Source organism: Odontesthes bonariensis, chromosome 11 (assembly GCF_027942865.1).
Source record: "Odontesthes bonariensis isolate fOdoBon6 chromosome 11, fOdoBon6.hap1, whole genome shotgun sequence".
Classification (NCBI taxonomy): Eukaryota; Metazoa; Chordata; class Actinopteri; order Atheriniformes; family Atherinopsidae; genus Odontesthes; species Odontesthes bonariensis.
Window position 1 is genome coordinate 31,130,615 of NC_134516.1, and position 17,310 is coordinate 31,147,924.

The 17,310-nt window shown below is 41.4% G+C and overlaps 1 protein-coding gene and 1 non-coding gene across 2 annotated transcripts in view; both read left to right on the forward strand.

The window, feature by feature from the left end:
* LOC142391905 (NLR family CARD domain-containing protein 3-like) overlaps positions 1-17,310 on the forward strand; it is a 418,516-nt gene that overhangs the window by 351,954 nt on the left and 49,252 nt on the right. The gene's annotated exons all lie outside the window — the stretch shown is intronic.
* Positions 1,278-1,350, forward strand: trnak-uuu (transfer RNA lysine (anticodon UUU)). Its single transcript has one exon. It is a non-coding gene; the product is annotated as a tRNA-Lys (tRNA).

The following is a 17,310-nucleotide window of genomic DNA, read 5'->3' on the forward strand; positions in this document are numbered from 1 at the left end:
ATGGAGACGCTGTTCAGCTGACTGCTGCTCCTCCTAAAATCCACAATCATCTCTTTTGTTTGTATCCAGATGAGGTGATAGTTTATTTTCCTATAGATTTGATAGTTTCATGTAGATGTGCTGAGGTGTGACAGGGAAGCTGTTGGTACATGGAGGATGTGAGGTCTGTAGCAGGAGGCAGCAGCATGCTGAGTTTGTCTGAACTCTTCCATCTGTCTGATCCCACATTATCCCAAAGCCTGTGAGCTTTTCCATTCCTGACCACACATCCCTCACACTGTTCTGCTGCAGATAGTTTCCCATCGACTTGCTCTCTTCCTTTTTTCTTCACACTCCTCCTTAACTCCCTGTTTCCCTCCATGAAGGCCTTCTTCTTTATGCTCAGTGGCTGCAACACAAGTTCACATCAACCAGGCGTTTGTCCAGAAAACAGTAGGGCCGGCACGGTATATGTATTCGTACCGAACCGTCACGGTACGGGGGTCACGGTTCGGTACGCGCATTTCCACGCAGAATACACACGGTACGGAAGTTTTCTGAACGCGGAACTGTTATTTTGCAAGAGTTTCCTTCAGGACCCATTTAAACACTGCCACATGCAAGGTCTGATTGGTCCGTAGAGATACACGCTTTCGGACAGAGTAGTTAAGAACGCAGTTATCAGAACTGTCCTACTCGAATTTCGTTCTGATAACTGTCCTTCCCCAGTGGAGCTGTTTCAGTCTGCATTCGCACATGATTCGGGACTGATGCGCTGCGCGCAGCCGTCCGCGTCAGTGACGTGTTAGCCGTTAGCCGTTTAGCGCTACATTCAACAACAAAACGGAACAAAACAAAACCCGAGAGAAGAAAAAACACCACCAAGAAGCTAATATGGAGAGCGAGGAGGCCACCGTGTTCATGGTCTGCATGACGGTGATATTAATCATGGACAATCACATCAGGCGTCTAATATCGAGGCTGGAAAAGCACACCGAGTCAGGATCAAGCGCAGGTGATACTTCTTCGTTTCATGAAGGAAGAAAGGAGAGCAGAGCGCCGCAGACAAAGGAGACAACATGTAAGTTTAACTTATTAAACACGCGCCGGTTCTGTCTGTGTGGTATGATGAAACATTTCAGCCGTGATAGCATGACATGTGGCGTAGCTACCGACCACCAAGGTACGTACCGAACCGTGAGTTCTTTGTACCGTTCCACCCCTAGAAAACAGCGTCACAGCTTTGGACTCAGGAAGTGTTTCAGATGTCAGCTGTCACTCAGACACACTTTCATAGGGCCTGGATAGCTCAGTTGGTAGAGCATCAGACTTTTAATCTGAGGGTCCAGGGTTCAAGTCCCTGTTCAGGTGTAGAAATGTAATCTACCACTTAACCTGTACTTCCCTCTATGCCTGCACTCTGTTTCTACACTGTCACCTCTGACAGAGCCTGGCTGATGCTTTTCCTTCTATGTAGCTTATTGTTAGCTGCATCTTTATATCCTCATTTGTAAGTTATATAAACTATAGAATAATTCTATAGAAACTATAGAAATCACCTTAAATACACCAGTTGCAGAGTGTTGATCACATTCACTGAAACTACAACAGGTTAAGAGCATTTATCATGAATAGTTCTGCTTTATATCAGGGCTTCTTTTCACTCAGATTTCACTATTTGGACAATCTGTAATGAATGAACACCCAGAACAGAACACAAGACATTAAAAAGATAAATCAACATTGGTTTGTGAACACCCACCCCCCCACTGAGGTTGCTGCCTGTAATGACAAAGGCCAGACTGCTGTTTGAATGAACTCTGATCAGCCCAACATACTGTGTGTGCGTTTCTATTCTTTACAAGCTGCCCCTGCAACATTATTCGTTTGGCAGTCAATTTCATTGAGGTCATATCTTGTTTCATGTTTCATGTGAACCTTTTCATTTTGCCAACAAACAGATGTGCACATTCACTTTATTTTGTCAGTTGATCCGAGAAACGCTTTCTATTTGTCATAAAAAACACTTCTTTTAATAATGGCCTGTCATTTTAGGAAGGGACATCCTTCATGAATGGTAATTTGGTTGTAGGTTACACCCCAATTTCAATGACTATTTACTCTGCCAAGCTCATTATGTCAGAGGACAGAGGACTGGAATTAGTGCCCCAAAAATACAATTTCATCTTGGAAAACGGTAGTTGAAAATAAATGTTTATTTCACACTAAGAAAAGCAGGCTCACTACATATGGAGGCTATAGCACAGATATGTAGCATACAGTTGTCCCATGGTGAGTCTCTCCTACATTTGCCACAGGTGTATCTGCAGCAGCGTACACAAAGTTCGGTGCTTCTGTTATTATTGCACACCTGGCACAGTGTAGAATCGTTTTGGAATGAATGCAGACAGTTAGGTGTTGATGAGTGATCAATCAGCTTTCTGCAGGTTTGCTCCATGAAACTTGTTTGACGAAGGAAGCTTCCAGTTGGAGTTCCATCACACGTACTTCAAAAAAAGACAAAACCAAATGTACAGTCTTGTATCAAGTGTAAGAGACAGAAAAAGTTGGTGGATTGTAAACTGTGGAAAGATTTAAGAGTCTGGATTAATCATACAGTGAGGCAAGAATCCCACCCCAACCTCATGCACTTTCCACCATTTTCTCCAAAGAATGTGCATAAAGTTGAAGTGCATGTCCTACTGAGGAATCCACATGAATTTTCAAGAGTTTGCTACTATTTGGTTGACAGTCCTGGAAACTTGTCCAATAATTGAAGCAGTCAGTTAAGAATCACACCCCAACTTCAAAGCACTTTCCACCATTTTCGCCAAAGAATGTGCATAAAGTTGAAGTGCATGTCCTACTGAGGTATCCACACCACTATTTGAGATCATTTCTTATTCTTTGGAAGACAGTCCAGGAAATGTCTTAAATCGCTGAAGGAATCTGTTCAGAATCTCATCCAAACTTAACACGACTATCCACCATGTTCTCAAAAAAAGTGGATAACGATGAGCTTGCCGTTCAGCTCACACGAGGAAGATCTGCAGGTCATGAAACTACCCCAACAAGAAGCACTTACTATAATGAGGAACAGCTCAGTGTTTCTATTAGGGCACTTATCATGACAAAGTCTCGCTTCTGATAGAAAATAAGTGTCATTCTAATCGTGGCCACAATATAGATCTTCTACTTGACTTGGAAAATCACATGTCATCCCTAGATGTAATACACAGTTTGTTTCAAAGGTTCAGATCTTGTACATTTTCACTACCAAGACAACCCCAAAGAGAAGCACTTTTGAGCACAAGAATCAGGAGTGACTCCTTTGAGGTGATCTGAGAGTGATTTGCCCACAAAAATGAGGCTTCACTTTTACCCAGTGGATGTGGTCTGTCCCAGAGTGTCGCACCCTTTCACTTCAAAGCCATGTAAATGCTCAAATTAGGTAGAAATTAAATAGAAATTCCTTGCAAATACATTCTTATCTATAGTTCATATTTTTTAGTAGGATTTTTGAATGAGAGTCGTCTGCAAGATTACCCCAACAAGTAGCACTTACTTTTTGAAGAAATGTAGTCAGTGCCTGTGTTAAGGTAATGTTGGGGACAAATTCAGGAAAGAACAGTCATGTCTTATTGAAGAAAATCTCACAAGCGAAACAACCCCAAAAGAGAAGCACTTATGAAATCAAGAACCATCAGTGTGTCTGTTTGAGGTGGTCTCCATGTGATACACTCATCTGCTAGCTTCAGTTATCAGTCAATAGCATTTGTCGTGTACAATCGCCCCAACCAGAAGCACTTCCTGAACTCAAACACAAGTCAGCACATACAATGAATCAGATTTTTTTCTTACATGAATTTCTCCTGGGTCCAGTTGATGCTTTCTTGTGTCCTCCACGTTGCGTTTCCAACTGGATGAGTGTGTTGAACAGAGTTACTCATTTTATATGCTCAGTGCTTGTGGTTCCAACAAACTCCACCTTCCTTTTCCACAAGGTTTCTATGGTCCAGGCATTGGGCCATTAAACAACTATTCAAAGAAGAATCGTTTTGGAATGAATGCAGACATGAGGGCAGTTAGGTGTTGATGAGTGATCAATCAGCTTTCTGCAGGTTTGCTCCATGAAACTTGTTTGACAAAGGAAGCTTCCAGTTGGAGTTCCATCACACGTACTTCAAAACAAGACAAAACCAAATGTACAGTCTGGAATCAAGTGTAAGAGACAGAAAAAGTGGGTGGATTGTAAATTGGCTCCCCACACTGTGGAAAGATTTAAGAGTCTGGATTCATCATACAGTGAGGCACCCCACACCCCAACTTCAAAGCACTTTCCACCATTTTCACCAAAGAATGTGCATAAAGTTGAAGTGCATGTCCTACTGAGGTATCCACACCACTATTTGAGATCATTTCTTATTCTTTGGAAGACAGTCCAGGAAATGTCTTCAATCGCAGTTTGTTTCAAAGGTTCAGATCTTGTACATTTTCACTACCAAGACAACCCCAAAGAGAAGCACTTTTGAGCACAAGAATCAGGAGTGACTCCTTTGAGGTGATCTGAGAGTGATTTGCCCTCAAAAATGAGGCTTCACTTTTACCCAGTGGATGTGGTCTGTCCCAGAGTGTCGCACTCTTTCACTTCAAAGCCATGTAAATGCTCAAATTAGGTAGAAATTAAATAGAAATTCCTTGCAAATACATTCTTATCTATAGTTCATATTTTGTAGTAGGATCTTTGAATGAGAGCCGTCTGCAAGATTACCCCAACAAGTAGCACTTACTTTTTGAAGAAATGTAGTCAGTGCCTGTGTTAAGGTAATGTTGGGGACAAATTCAGGAAAGAACAGTCATGTCTTATTGAAGAAAATCTCACAAGAGAAACAACCCCAAAAGAGAAGCACTTATGAAATCAAGAACCATCAGTGTGTCTGTTTGAGGTGGTCTCCATGTGATACACTCATCTGCTAGCTTCAGTTACAGTCAATAATATTTGTCGTGTACAATCGCCCCAACCAGAAGCACTTCCTGAACTCAAACACAAGTCAGCACAGACAATGAATCAGATTTTTTTCTTAAATGAATTTCTCCTGGGTCCAGTTGATGCTTTCTTGTGTCCTCCACGTTGCGTTTCCAACTGGGTGAGTGTGTTGAACAGAGTCGCACAGTTTATATGCTCAGTGTTTGTGGTTCCAACAAACTCCACCTTCCTTTTCCACAAGGTTTCTATGGTCCAGGCATTGGGCCATTAAACAACCATTCAAAGAAGAATCGTTTTGGAATGAATGCAGACATGAGGGCAGTTAGGTGTTGATGAGTGATCAATCAGCTTTCTGCAGGTTTGCTCCATGAAACTTGTTTGACAAAGGAAGCCTCCAGTTGGAGTTCCATCAAATGTAATTTAAACAAGACAAAACCAAATGTACAGTCTGGTATCAAGTGTAAGAGACGGAAAAAGTGGGTGGATTGTAAATTGGCTCCCCACACTGTGGAAAGATTTAAGAGTCTGGATTCATCATACAGTGAGGCAAGAATCCCACCCCAACCTCATGCAATTTCCACCATTTTCTCCAAAGAATGTGCATAAAGTTGAAGTGCATGTCCTACTGAGGAATCCACATGGATCTTCAAGAGTTTCCTACTATTTAGAAGACAGTCCAGGAAATTTCTTCAATCGCTGAAGCAGTCAGTTAAGAATCACACCCCAACTTCAAAGCACTTTCCACCATTTTCGCCAAAGAATGTGCATAAAGTTGAAGTGCATGTCCTACTGAGGTATCCACACCACTATTTGAGATCATTTCTTATTCTTTGGAAGACAGTCCAGGAAATGTCTTCAATCGCTGAAGGAGTCTGTTCAGAATCTCACCCAAACTTAACAGGACTATCCATCATGTTCTCAAAAAAAAGTGGATAACGGTGAGCTTGCCGTTCAGCTCACACGAGGAAGATCTGCAGGTCATGAAACTACCCCAACAAGAAGCACTTACTATAATGAGGAACAGCTCAGTGTTTCTATTAGGGCACTTATCATACAAAGTCTTGCTTCTGATAGAAAACGAGTGTCATTCTAATCGTGACCACAATATTGATCTTCTATTTGACTTGGAAAATCACATGTCATCCCTGGAAGTAATCCACATTTTGTTTCAAAGGTTCAGATCTTTTACATTTTCACTACCAAGACAACCCCAAAGAGAAGCACTTTTGAGCACAAGATTCAGGAGTGACTCCTTTGAGGTGATCTGAGAGTGATTTGCCCACAAAAATGAGGCTTCACATTTACGCAGTGGATGTGGTCTGTCCCAGAGTGTCGCACCCTTTCACTTCAAAGCTATGTAAATGCTCAAATTAGGTAGAAATTAAATAGAAATTCCTTGCAAATACATTCTTATCTATAGTTCATATTTTGTAGTAGGATCTTTGAATGAGAGCCGTCTGCAAGATTACCCCAACAAGTAGCACTTACTTTTTGAAGAAATGTAGTCAGTGCCTGTGTTAAGGTAATGTTGGGGACAAAATCAAGAAAAAACAGTCATGTCTTATTGAAGAAAATCTCACAAGCGAAACAACCCCAAAAGAGAAGCACTTATGAAATCAAGAACCATCAGTGTGTCTGTTTGAGGTGGTCTCCATGTGATACACTCATCTGCTAGCTTCAGTTACAGTCAATAGCATTTGTCGTGTTTAATCGCCCCAACCAGAAGCACTTCCTGAACTAAAACACAAGTCAGCACAGACAATGAATCAGATTTTTTTCTTACATGAATTTCTCCTGGGTCCAGTTGATGCTTTCTTGTGTCCTCCACGTTGCGTTTCCAACTGGGTGAGTGTGTTGAACAGAGTTGCCCAGTTTATATGCTCATTGTTTGTGGTTCCAACAAACTCCACCTTCCTTTTCCACAAGGTTTCTATGGTCCAGGCAATGGGCCATTAAACAACCATTCAAAGAAGAATCGTTTTGGAATGAATGCAGACATGAGGGCAGTTAGGTGTTGATGAGTGATCAATCAGCTTTCTGCAGGTTTGCTCCATGAAACTTGTTTGACAAAGGAAGCTTCCAGTTGGAGTTCCATCACACGTACTTCAAAACAAGACAAAACCAAATGTACAGTCTGGAATCAAGTGTAAGAGACAGAAAAAGTGGGTGGATTGTAAATTGGCTCCCCGCACTGTGGAAAGATTTAAGAGTCTGGATTCATCATACAGTGAGGCAAGAATCCCACCCCAACCTCATGCACTTTCCACCATTTTCTCCAAAGAATGTGCATAAAGTTGAAGTGCATGTCCTACTGAGGAATCCACATGGATCTTCAAGAGTTTCCTACTATTTAGAAGACAGTCCAGGAAATTTCTTCAATCGCTGAAGCAGTCAGTTAAGAATCACACCCCAACTTCAAAGCACTTTCCACCATTTTCGCCAAAGAATGTGCATAAAGTTGAAGTGCATGTCCTACTGAGGTATCCACACCACTATTTGAGATCATTTCTTATTCTTTGGAAGACAGTCCAGGAAATGTCTTCGATCGCTGAAGGAGTCTGTTCAGAATCACACCCAAACTTAACACGACTTTCCACCATGTTCTCAAAAAAAAGTGGATAACGGTGAGCTTGCCGTTCAGCTCACACGAGGAAGATCTGCAGGTCATGAAACTACCCCAACAAGAAGCACTTACTATAATGAGGAACAGCTCAGTGTTTCTATTAGGGCACTTATAGAAAGACAAAGTCTCGCTTCTGATAGAAAATAAGTGTCATTCTAATCGTGACCACAATATTGGTCTTCTATTTGACTTGGAAAATCACATGTCATCCCTAGAAGTAATAGTTTTTTTAAAAGGTTCAGATCTTGTACATTTTCACTACCAAGACAACCCCAAAGAGAAGCACTTTTGAGCACAAGAATCAGGAGTGACTCCTTTGAGGTGATCTGAGAGTGATTTGCCCCCAAAAATGAGGCTTCACATTTACGCAGTGGATGTGGTCTGTCCCAGAGTGTCGCACCCTTTCACTTCAAAGCCATGTAAATGCTCAAATTAGGTAGAAATTAAATAGAAATTCCTTGCAAATACATTCTTATCTATAGTTCATATTTTGTAGTAGGATCTTTGAATGAGAGCCGTCTGCAAGATTACCCCAACAAGTAGCACTTACTTTTTGAAGAAATGTAGTCAGTGCCTGTGTTAAGGTAATGTTGGGGACAAATTCAGGAAAGAACAGTCATGTCTTATTGAAGAAAATCTCACAAGCGAAACAACCCCAAAAGAGAAGCACTTATGAAATCAAGAACCATCAGTGTGTCTGTTTGAGGTGGTCTCCAAGTGATACACTCATCTGCTAGCTTCAGTTATCAGTCAATAGCATTTGTCGTGTACAATCGCCCCAACCAGAAGCTCTTCCTGAACTCAAACACAAGTCAGCACAGACAATGAATAAGATTTTTTTCTTACATGAATTTCTCCTCAGTCCAGTTGATGCTTTCTTGTGTCCTCCACGTTGCGTTTCCCACTGGGTGAGTGTGTTGAACAGAGTTACTCAGTTTATATGCTCATTGTTTGTGGTTCCAACAAACTCCACCTTCCTTTTCTACAAGGTTTCTATGGTCCAGGCAATGGGCCATTAAACAACCATTCAAAGAAGAATCATTTTGGAATGAATGCAGACATGAGGGCAGTTAGGTTTTGATGAGTGATGAATCAGCTTTCTGTAGGTTTGCTCCATGAAACTTGTTTGACAAAGGAAGCCTCCAGTTGGAGTTCCATCAAATGTACTTTAAAACAAGACAAAACCAAATGTAGTCTGGTATCAAGTGTAAGAGACAGAAAAAGTGGGTGGATTGTAAATTGGCTCCCCACACTGTGGAAAGATTTAAGAGTCTGGATTCATCATACAGTGAGGCAAGAATCCCACCCCAACCTCATGCACTTTCCACCATTTTCTCCAAAGAATGTGCATAAAGTTGAAGTGCATGTCCTACTGAGGAAACCACATGAATTTTCAAGAGTTTCCTACTATTTAGAAGACAGTCCTGGAAATGTCTTCAATCGCTGAAGCAGTCAGTTAAGAATCACACCCCAACTTCAAAGCACTTTCCACCATTTTCCCCAAAGAATGTGCATAAAGTTGAAGTGCATGTCCTACTGAGGTATCCACACCACTATCTGAGATCATTTCTTATTCTTTGGAAGACAGTCCAGGAAATGTCTTAAATCGCTGAAGGAATCTGTTCAGAATCTCACCCAAACTTAACAAGACTTTCCACCATGTTCTCAAAAAAAAGTGGATAACGGTGAGCTTGCCGTTCAGCTCACACGAGGAAGATCTGCAGGTCATGAAACTACCCCAACAAGAAGCACTTACTATAATGAGGAACAGCTCAGTGTTTCTATTAGGGCACTTATAGAAAGACAAAGTCTCGCTTCTGATAGAAAATAAGTGTCATTCTAATCGTGACCACAATATTGATCTTCTATTTGACTTGGAAAATCACATGTCATCCCTAGAAGTAATAGTTTTTTTAAAAGGTTCAGATCTTGTACATTTTCACTACCAAGACAACCCCAAAGAGAAGCACTTTTGAGCACAAGAATCAGGAGTGACTCCTTTGAGGTGATCTGAGAGTGATTTGCCCACAAAAATTAGGCTTCACATTTACGCAGTGAATGTGGTCTGTCCCAGAGTGTCGCACTCTTTCACTTCAAAGCCATGTAAATGCTCAAATTAGTTAGAAATTAAATAGAAATTCCTTGCAAATACATTTTTATCTATAGTTCATATTTTGTAGGAGGATCTTTGAATGAGAGCCGTCTGCAACATTACTCCAACAAGTAGCACTTACTTTTTGAAGAAATGTAGTCAGTGCCTGTGTTAAGGTAATGTTGGGGACAAATTCAGGAAAGAACAGTCATGTCTTATTGAAGAAAATCTCACAAGCGAAACAACCCCAAAAGAGAAGCACTTATGAAATCAAGAACCATCAGTGTGTCTGTTTGAGGTGGTCTCCATGTGATACACTCATCTGCGAGCTTCAGTTACAGTCAATAGCATTTGTCGTGTACAATTGCCCCAACCAGAAGCACTTCCTGAACTCAAACACAAGTCAGCACATACAATGAATAAGATTTTTTTCTTACATGAATTTCTCCTCGCTCCAGTTGATGCTTTCTTGTGTCCTCCACGTTGCGTTTCCAACTGGGTGAGTGTGTTGAACAGAGTTGCCCATTTTATATGCTCAGTGCTTGTGGTTCGAACAAACTCCACCTTCCTTTTCCACAAGGTTTCTATGGTCCAGGCAATGGGCCATTAAACAACCATTCAAAGAAGAATCGTTTTGGAATGAATGCAGACATGAGGGCAGTTAGGTGTTGATGAGTGATCAATCAGCTTTCTGCAAGTTTGCTCCATGAAACTTGTTTGACAAAGGAAGCTTCCAGTTGGAGTTCCATCACATGTACTTTAAAACAAGACAAAACCAAATGTACAGTCTGGTATCAAGTGTAAGAGACAGAAAAAGTGGGTGGATTGTAAATTGGCTCCCCACACTGTGGAAAGATTTAAGAGTCTGGATTCATCATACAGTGAGGCAAGAATCCCACCCCAACTTCATGCACTTTCCACCATTTTCTCCAAAGAATGTGCATAAAGTTGAAGTGCATGTCCTACTGAGGTATCCACACCACTATTTGAGATCATTTCTTATTCTTTGGAAGACAGTCCAGGAAATGTCTTCAATCGCTGAAGGAGTCTGTTCAGAATCACACCCAAACTTAACACGACTATCCACCATGTTCTCAAAAAAAGTGGATAACGATGAGCTTGCCGTTCAGCTCACACGAGGAAGATCTGCAGGTCATGAAACTACCCCAACAAGAAGCACTTACTATAATGAGGAACAGCTCAGTGTTTCTATTAGGGCACTTGTTATGACAAAGTCTCGCTTCTGATAGAAAATAAGTGTCATTCTAATCGTGGCCACAATATTAATCTTCTATTTGACTTGGAAAATCACATGTCATCCCTGGAAGTAATCCACAGTTTGTTTCAAAGGTTCAGATCTTGTACATTTTCACTACCAAGACAACCCCAAAGAGAAGCACTTTTGAGCACAAGAATCAGGAGTGACTCCTTTGAGGTGATCTGAGAGTGATTTGCCCACAAAAACGAGGCTTCACATTTACGTAGTGGATGTGGTCTGTCCCAGAGTGTCACACTCTCTCACTCCAAAGCCATGTAAATGCTCAAATTAGGTAGAAATTAAATAGAAATTCCTTGCAAATACATTTTTATCTATAGTTCATATTTTGTAGTAGGATCTTCGAATGAGAGCCGTCTGCAAGATTACCCCAACAAGTAGCACTTACTTTTTGAAGAAATGTAGTCAGTGCCTGTGTTAAGGTAATGTTGGGGACAAATTCAGGAAAGAACAGTCATGTCTTATTGAAGAAAATCTCACAAGCGAAACAACCCCAAAAGAGAAGCACTTATGAAATCAAGAACCATCAGTAAGTCTGTTTGAGGTGGTCTCCATGTGATACACTCATCTGCTAGCTTCAGTTACAGTCAATAGCATTTGTCGTGTACAATCGCCCCAACCAGAAGCACTTCCTGAACTCAAACACAAGTCAGCACAGACAATGAATCAAATTTTTTTCATACATGAATTTCTCCTGGGTCCAGTTGATGCTTTCTTGTGTCCTCCACGTTGCGTTTCCAACTGGGTGAGTGTGTTGAACAGAGTTGCCCATTTTATATGCTCAGTGCTTGTGGTTCAAACTAAGGCTGAGGCTACACGAAAACGTTTTTCACTGTAAACGATACTTTTTCTTATCGTTTCGCTGTCGCGGCCACACAGAGCCGGCGTTCCCACTACCCCAAAACGATAGTTTTTGAAAACGGGTTCCAGAGTGGGAAAGTTTGAAAACGGCCTCGTTTCGTTTCCATTGTTACAGCTAAAACTTTTTTGCGTCAGTCACACGTTGACGCTGTGAGCCAATTTTAACACTTCTCTATTGTCTCACAGCGTGGCGTGACACAGTGGCGTGTGTACTGCATCGTTTCATCGTTTTCATCCGTTTTCGTCTGGACCTGAGTCTTTACAGCAGCGCGTTGCCGTGTGGTCGCAAGAATTTTCGTACCCGTTTTTAAAAAAAACCTCGTTTCGTTTTCGTGTTGCCGTAGCCTAACACCACCTTCCTTTTCCACAAGGTGGTCCAGGCAATGGGCCATTAAACAACCATTCAAAGAAGAATCGTTTTGGAATGAATGCAGACATGAGGGCAGTTAGGTATTGATGAGTGATCAATCAGCTTTCTGCAGGTTTGCTCCATGAAACTTGTTTGACAAAGGAAGCCTCCAGTTGGAGTTCCATCACACGTACTTCAAAACAAGACAAAACCAAATGTACAGTCTGGAATCAAGTGTAAGAGACAGAAAAAGTGGGTGGATTGTAAATTGGCTCCCCACACTGTGGAAAGATTTAAGAGTCTGGATTCATCATACAGTGAGGCAAGAATCCCACCCCAACCTCATGCACTTTCCACCATTTTCTCCAAAGAATGTGCATAAAGTTGAAGTGCATGTCCTACTGAGGAATCCACATGAATTTTCAAGAGTTTCCTACTATTTGGTTGACAGTCCTGGAATCTTGTCCAATAATTGAAGCAGTCAGTTAAGAATCACACCCCAACTTCAAAGCACTTTCCACCATTTTCGCCAAAGAATGTGCATAAAGTTGAAGTGCATGTCCTACTGAGGTATCCACACCACTATTTGAGATCATTTCTTATTCTTTGGAAGACAGTCCAGGAAATGTCTTCAATCGCTGAAGGAGTCTGTTCAGAATCTCACCCAAACTTAACAGGACTTTCCACCATGTTCTCAAAAAAAAGTGGATAACGGTGAGCTTGCCATTCAGCTCACACGAAGAAGATCTGCAGGCCATGAAACTACCCCAACAAGAAGCACTTACTATAATGAGGAACAGCTCAGTGTTTCTATTAGGGCACTTATCATGACAAAGTCTTGCTTCTGATAGAAAATAAGTGTCATTCTAATCGTGACCACAATATTGATCTTCTATTTGACTTGGAAAATCACATGTCATCCCTAGATGTAATACACAGTTTGTTTCAAAGGTTCAGATCTTGTACATTTTCACTACCAAGACAACCCCAAAGAGAAGCACTTTTGAGCACAAGAATCAGGAGTGACTCCTTTGAGGTGATCTGAGAGTGATTTGCCCTCAAAAATGAGGCTTCACATTTACGCAGTGAATGTGGTCTGTCCCAGAGTGTCGCACTCTTTCACCTCAAAGCCATGTAAATGCTCAAATTAGTTAGAAATTAAATAGAAATTCCTTGCAAATACATTTTTCTCTATAGTTCATATTTTGTAGTAGGATCTTTGAATGAGAGCCGTCTGCAAGATTACCCCAACAAATAGCACTTACTTTTTGAAGAAATGTAGTCAGTGCCTGTGTTAAGGTAATGTTGGGGACAAATTCAGGAAAGAACAGTCATGTCTTATTGAAGAAAATCTCACAAGCGAAACAACCCCAAAAGAGAAGCACTTATGAAATCAAGAACCATCAGTGTGTCTGTTTGAGGTGGTCTCCATGTGATACACTCATCTGCTAGCTTCAGTTACAGTCAATAGCATTTGTCGTGTACAATCGCCCCAACCAGAAGCACTTCCTGAACTCAAACACAAGTCAGCACATACAATGAATCCGATTTTTTTCTTACATGAATTTCTCCTCGCTCCAGTTGATGCTTTCTTGTGTCCTCCATGTTGCATTTCCAACTTGGTGAGTGTGTTGAACAGAGTTGCCCATTTTATATGCTCAGTGCTTGTGGTTCAAACTAAGGCTGCGGCTACACGAAAACGTTTTTCACTGTAAACGATACTTTTTCTTATCGTTTCGCTGTCGCGGCCACACGGAGCCGGCGTTCCCACTACCCCAAAACGATAGTTTTTGAAAACGGGTTCCAGAGTGGGAAAGTTTGAAAACGGCCTCGTTTCGTTTCCATTGTTACAGCTAAAACTTTTTTGCGTCAGTCACACGTTGACGCTGTGAGCCAATTTTAACACTTCTCTATTGTCTCACAGCGTGGCGTGACACAGTGGCGTGTGTACTGCATCGTTTCATCGTTTTCATCCGTTTTCGTCTGGACCTGAGTCTTTACAGCAGCGCGTTTCCGTGTGGTCGCAAGAATTTTCGTACCCGTTTTAAAAAAAAACCTCGTTTCGTTTTCGTGTAGCCGTAGCCTAACACCACCTTCCTTTTCCACAAGGTTTCTATGGTCCAGGCAATGGGCCATTAAACAACCATTCAAAGAAGAATCGTTTTGGAATGAATGCAGACATGAGGGCAGTTAGGTGTTGATGAGTGATCAATCAGCTTTCTGCAGGTTTGCTACATGAAACTTGTTTGACAAAGGAAGCTTCCAGTTGGAGTTCCATCACACGTACTTCAAAACAAGACAAAACCAAATGTACAGTCTGGAATCAAGTGTAAGAGACAGAAAAAGTGGGTGGATTGTAAATTGGCTCCCCACACTGTGGAAAGATTTAAGAGTCTGGATTCATCATACAGTGAGGCAAGAATCCCACCCCAACCTCATGCACTTTCCACCATTTTCTCCAAAGAATGTGCATAAAGTTGAAGTGCATGTCCTACTGATGAATCCACGTGCATTTTCAAGAGTTTCCTACTATTTAGAAGACAGTCCTGGAAATTTCTTCAATCGCTGAAGCAGTCAGTTAAGAATCACACCCCAACTTCAAAGCACTTTCCACCATTTTCGCCAAAGAATGTGCATAAAGTTGAAGTGCATGTCCTACTGAGGTATCCACACCACTATTTGAGATAATTTCTTATTCTTTGGAAGACAGTCCAGGACAGTCCAGGAAATGTCTTCAATCGCTGAAGGAGTCTGTTCAGAATCACACCCAAACTTCTAAAAAAAAAGTGGATAACGGTGAGCTTGCCGTTAAGCTCACACAAGGAAGATCTGCAGGTCATGAAACTACCCCAACAAGAAGCACTTACTATAATGAGGAACAGCTCAGTGTTTCTGTTAGGGCACTTATCATGACAAAGTCTTGCTTCTGATAGAAAATAAGTGTCATTCTAATCGTGACCACAATATTGATCTTCTATTTGACTTGGAAAATCACATGTCATCCCTAGATGTAATCCACAGTTTGTTTCAAAGGTTCAGATCTTGTACATTTTCACTACCAAGACAACCCCAAAGAGAAGCACTTTTGAGCACAAGAATCAGGAGTGACTCCTTTGAGGTGATCTGAGAGTGATTTGCCCACAAAAATGAGGCTTCATATTTATGCAGTGGATGTGGTCTGTCCCAGAGTGTCGCACTCTTTCACTTCAAAGCCATGTAAATGCTCAAATTAGGTAGAAATTAAATAGAAATTCCTTGCAAATAGATTTTTAGCGATAGTTCATATTTTGTAGTAGGATCTTTGAATGAGAGCCGTCTGCAAGATTACCCCAACAAGTAGCACTTACTTTTTGAAGAAATGTAGTCAGTGCCTGTGTTAAGGTAATGTTGGGGACAAATTCAGGAAAGAACAGTCATGTCTTATTGAAGAAAATCTCACAAGAGAAACAACCCCAAAAGAGAAGCACTTATGAAATCAAGAACCATCAGTGTTACTGTTTGAGGTGGTCTCCATGTGATACACTCATCTGCTAGCTTCAGTTACAGTCAATAGCATTTGTCGTGTACAATCGCCCCAACCAGAAGCACTTCCTGAACTCAAACACAAGTCAGCACATACAATGAATCAGATTTTTTTCTTACATGAATTTCTCCTCAGTCCAGTTGATGCTTTCTTGTGTCCTCCACGTTGCGTTTCCCACTGGGTGAGTGTGTTGAACAGAGTTGCCCAGTTTATATGCTCAGTGTTTGTGGTTCCAACAAACTCCACCTTCCTTTTCCACAAGGTTTCTATGGTCCAGGCAATGGGCCATTAAACAACCATTCAAAGAAGAATCGTTTTGGAATGAATGCAGACATGAGGGCAGTTAGGTGTTGATGAGTGATCAATCAGCTTTCTGCAAGTTTGCTCCATGAAACTTGTTTGACAAAGGAAGCCTCCAGTTGGAGTTCCATCACACGTACTTCAAAACAAGACAAAACCAAATGTACACTCTGGTATCAAGTGTAAGAGACAGAAAAAGTGTGTGGATTGTAAATTGGCTCCCCACACTGTGGAAAGATTTAAGAGTCTGGATTCATCATACAGTGAGGCAAGAATCCCACCCCAACCTCATGCACTTTCCACCATTTTCTCCAAAGAATGTGCATAAAGTTGAAGTGCATGTCCTACTGAGGAATCCACATGAATTTTCAAGAGTTTCCTACTATTTAGAAGACAGTCCTGGAAACTTGTCCAATAATTGAAGCAGTCAGTTAAGAATCACACCCCAACTTCAAAGCACTTTCCACCATTTTCGCCAAAGAATGTGCATAAAGTTGAAGTGCATGTCCTACTGAGGTATCCACACGACTATTTGAGATCATTTCTTAGGCTACGGCTACACGAAAACGAAACGAGGTTTTTTTTGAAAACGGGTTCGAAAATTCTTGCGACCACACGGAAACGCGCTGCTGTCCAGACGACAACGATGAAACGATACAGTACACACGCCACTGTGTCACGCCACGCTGTGAGACAATAGAGAGGTGTTAAAATTGGCTCCCAGCGTCAACGTGTGGCTGACGCAAAAACGTTTTTGCTGTAACAATGGAAACGAAACGAGGCCGTTTTCAAACTTTCCCACTCTGGAACCCGTTTTCAAAAACTATCGTTTTGGGGTAGTGGGAACGCCGGCTCCGTGTGGCCGCGACAGCGAAACGATAAGAAAAAGTATCGTTTACAGTGAAAAACGTTTCCGTGTAGCCGCAGCCTTATTCTTTGGAAGACAGTCCAGGAAATGTCTTCAATCGCTGAAGGAGTCTGTTCAGAATCACACCCAAACTTAACAGGACTATCCACCATGTTCTCAAAAAAAAGTGGATAATGGTGAGCTTGCCGTTCAGCTCACACGAGGAAGATCTGCAGGTCATGAAACTACCCCAACAAGAAGCATTTACTATGATGAGGAACAGCTAAGTGTTTCTATTAGGGCACTTATCATGACAAAGTCTCGCTTCTGATAAAAAATAAAGTGTCATTCTAATCGTGACCACAATATTGATCTTCTATTTGACTTGGAAAATCACATGTCATCCCTGGAAGTAATCCAGTTTGTTTCAAAGGTTCAGATCTTGTACATTTTCACTACCAAGACAACCCCAA